The sequence below is a fragment of the Kryptolebias marmoratus genome, linkage group LG17 (assembly GCF_001649575.2).
Source record: "Kryptolebias marmoratus isolate JLee-2015 linkage group LG17, ASM164957v2, whole genome shotgun sequence".
Lineage (NCBI taxonomy): Eukaryota > Metazoa > Chordata > Actinopteri > Cyprinodontiformes > Rivulidae > Kryptolebias > Kryptolebias marmoratus.
Window position 1 is genome coordinate 16,155,373 of NC_051446.1, and position 4,142 is coordinate 16,159,514.

The following is a 4,142-nucleotide window of genomic DNA, read 5'->3' on the forward strand; positions in this document are numbered from 1 at the left end:
GGGGGGGGGGGGATCAAACCCATCAAGGTATAAATCAGTGTGACTGATGCCTCTCTACTAATTACTGCACTTGTTGGTGTCTGATTTTAGAGGACTGAGACAGGGAGGGCCTAAATGCTGATTTTCAGGCTAGAAAACCAGAGGGTGATGTTTGGTGGAAACATCCAGTTTGGTTCAAACTGAGTGAAGTGGCCTGGGTTTAGAAAAGGCATAAAACGACAACATTATTTAACACGTTTTTATGTTTCTTAGCTCTTTATTCAGCCTGCTTTGATTGCATTCCCAGTCAGTTTTATCTTGAACTCTCAGTCTCCAACTTGCTCGCTCTAATTAGAAAGGCTTAAACCCAACGTATCTCCGCTTTTCATCTCCCTCCGTCTCAACGAGTCCGGTTACTTAACGTTTTCAACCAGCCATATGGTGTTTTTATCTAACCTCGTTGATTGAAGATGGCAGAGCTCAGAGCTGTGGAAATCACTGAGGGTTTCACTGAAACAATGAAGCAGATTAGAGGCGGCGTGTAAAACTGTGGCAAACTCCGCTGCGGTGCAACATGTGTTCGCTTTCTGCGACTTGGTCACACACTGGTTCGGCCTTCAGTCGTCTCTCTTTCTCTCTCTCCTCCCTGCTCGCGCATCGCCAGGCGTGCGCGCCACCTGCTCGCCAGACTTATTCGCTGTTGGACGGGTCCCAAATAGGGTACAAAAGGGGGGAGTGGGGTGGGGGGAGAAAGACACAGCAATATGCTGCTGATGCCATCTGCCCAGCCCTGTGTGACAGTCCGTTCAGGATGCCACACACGGCTTTTCTGACATGTTCGAATTTGACATATTTCATTTCCATATCTGCTGGGACAACAGGTTTGGCAGCTGTACATTCTGTTACATAATCATCATTATTATTCCACTTTGCTTTTTTTGATTATTATTTTTTTTTTTTTTTTTAGGTAAAAGGCAATTTAACACTGAATTGTGGTTTGTTTCTCTAATCCCAGAGTAAACAAACTGTAAGTTATCTATGACATTGGGAGGTTTGAACATTTTTATTTATTTAAAAAGGCTGTCTACAATACTCTAAATATTGTTTTTAAAACAGCCATTTTCTGCTGTGTTTGCACTCTTGTCCACATGCAAGCTGAGTTTTTGATGAAAAAAGTAGAGATTATTTTTTTTTAAAAAGAGATTTATTTAAGACTTCGTGTTTTGGAGTATGCATGTGGACTTGAGATAGGAGGCTTTTGAGGAACAATAACATATCGGCCTGTTTTGCACGTTCACGATTATTTTGTGCACTAGAAACAAAAATAACCAATAGGAGCCATCTTTACTGGTTTTTCTACACTTGTCTCTAGGGTTCTGCATCTCTGCTCCGTGGCCGATAGGATACACATCTCCAAACGCTGCCAACAATCCAATTAATCAAAAATGCATGGGCAGAAAAGCAAACAATGCAATAGCATTCAGCATTTAACCACGATTTAACCGCAAATTCAATGACTTTTGATTCAACACGTTAAGAATGCAACAAATATTCCAGATATCAGTTACTGAGACTTATCATTTACAACCTAATCAAAAATGGCCATCTACAAACAGGCCTTATTTTAAACTTGAAAAACACTTCCATAAAACTTGACTTGTGCAATTGTATGTTCCCTTGAACACTGGTTGATCTATGTTTCTTGAAGCACAGTTTCAGTGTTCAGTGGATCAGATATGATCTGTACAAGGATGAAATAGACCGATGCATCTAGATCAGGGGTGGGTAATCCTGGTCCTCGAGGGCCACTATCCTGCATGTTTTCCTTGTTTCCCTGCTCCAACACACGTGATTCAGAGGTTAAATGACCTCATGTTCTGCAGAAGCTTGTTAATGACACACTAATTCAAATCAGGTGTGTTGGAGCAGAGAAACAAGTAAAACATACAGGATAGTGGCCCTTGAGGACCAGGATTGCCTACTCCTATTCGGATGTAATCCCAAAGCTACACTGGTGTACGGCAGTCGCATCATGGAGGAATCAGTTAATCTTCACATCCCTGTCACACTTTTTCACGATTCTGTTGCCATAAAACTTAAATCTCGTGCTGAAAAAGTTTATAACTGATAGGAAACTGTAAAAAGTGTCAAAGAGAAACATTATCTACAAATGTTTTAAGAGCTCTTCTGTCTCCATTTTGTTGTTTACATTTATTCCCACTACAGGCACCGCAGGGGTATTTCAGTATTTTTGTTAAAATGTTTTGCTTTTGTGTTTGTTTTTTTTGAAGAAAAAAAAAAAATCCAATTAAAAAAAAAGGATATAGCTGAAGCAGTGTTGACACAAGGCCAAAATCTGGGATTATTTAGTCGACATTCACAGATTGTTTACACCATAATACAGCTACTTTAAGATTTCCTCTAGATTTGAACCACGCTTCAATAAAACACCATACTTGAAGAGGAAGTCAGGAGGCAGACGGCTCTTAAGAGGCTTAAAGGAAAATCACTTGAGAACACCTTTAGCACGCCCACTCAGACGCAGGAAGGAAAAAAAACACGATCAAGCCAACACTTCCACTGCGAGGAGAATCAACATGCCTTTGTGTCTGAGGGGAGGGAAACCTGACATTTGTGTCTATTTGACAAAAGCAGTCCAAATCTCTGCTCTGCAACGTGTTTATTTTGTTGCAGAGCAGGAGCTCAACATAAAAAAGTGATAACGTGTTTGCCTGGTTGGATCCAAACCTGAGAGACCTGTGGTCTTGCGCTCCGATTAAACTGCATCTGAGCTCATGATAATCAGCCAATTAAAGCCAACTAAAAGCAGGAGAGGGGACGCGCATGGTCGGACAGTTTATCTCAGGGGATGAACATGTAACCCCACCCACCGTCCTCCCTCAGGAGAGACTGACAATGATGGAGCCTGTTTGTGTAGATCTACACTGTTGTTTAGTCATCTTCAAAGCAATAAATGTGCTCGTTCCTCCATCATGGATCATTTTCAAACCTGTACATATATTGTGTTGCACACACTTGCGGTCTTTTGCCTCCCATATTAATTGTTTATCATGCTCTTGGTCCAATTTTACAACCTTCAGCTGTTGTTTCCATCCCTTGGTAGGAGTTTGAGCTATTGGGGACTTTGAGACGCATCTTGTGCGCCCTTTCTGGTCATTTTGCTTCATAGCATATTTTTGTGTCTCTGTCTTTTTCTCTTTTCTTTGTAGCTTGTAGTTTTAAATATCTTTCCATGCTGGTTGGTTTGCATTTTTTTCATGCAACTGTGGTGCATTTGTGGTACTTTCTTTTGCACCTGTATGGTTTCAGTATGAGCTTGCACCTTAAGCTCTCTTTGTGGTCGTTTATTCACTGAACAGACAAAGAAAAATGGTAATCTCTGGGGGATCAGAATAATCAAATGGATTAACCAGGTTTACAAATACAGGTGGATATTCCTCAGTCTTCAGTGTTTGTTTAGTGAAAGCACTGTTTGACTCTGACCTTCACCTTTTCACCTCTGCCTGTTTATTTCTTCAGAGCCAATTTCTAAAAGCATCAAGAAAGCCCGGCTGAAAGGCCTGTCATGTCTCTGGGGGGGTCAGCACACACCTTGCCCTGTTTCTCCTCATTTAAATAATTACCTGAATAATGTCTTGTCACTGTCCAAACAGTCTTAGGAAGGTTTCAGACCACTGCTGTCCTCCGTATTTTCAACTCGAGAGCTGCCCATCAATCAACCCCAGGTGAAACACGCCCCTCATTACCACGAGGAACAATTTTATTCAGTTCACAAAGAGCAACAAACACTTAGGAGTTTCCCCCAGCTTGTTGTCGTTTTATATCAGGAGTGGTGTAATTAAAGCCAGTCTGAGGAGCTGCATGTGTCTGACTCAGACAGGCTGAAGACCTGTTAATTGAGCGCGCCGTGAACGCATCCTTACCTCGCCGAGGCGTCCCTCTCAGCCGCGTGCCTTCATCTCCGGCTCTTTGTCTCCGCACCGCTTAAAGAAAGCGACAGAAGCGCTCCGTCCCGTCCTCCTTCCGTCTCCCCCCTCTCTCTCGGTCTGAAGCTGGCTGCCACACATGAGGTTTCAGTCCTCCGTTTCTTCCAGCCCGTGTCTCGGTGAGCCGCCCCTTCCGTGCCCCCCCTCCACCCCTCC

The 4,142-nt window shown here is 42.8% G+C and overlaps 1 protein-coding gene across 2 annotated transcripts in view; it reads right to left on the reverse strand.

Annotated features, from left to right (window-relative positions):
- LOC108246002 (MAGUK p55 subfamily member 3-like) overlaps positions 1-4,129 on the reverse strand; it is a 17,093-nt gene extending 12,964 nt beyond the window's left edge. For both annotated transcript variants that reach the window (XM_017433317.2, XM_017433307.2), the window contains exon 1: positions 3,924-4,129. The gene's annotated coding sequence lies outside the window, so the exon portion shown is untranslated. The remainder of the gene's footprint in view (positions 1-3,923) is intronic.
- Between the last annotated feature and the right edge of the window lie 13 nt (positions 4,130-4,142).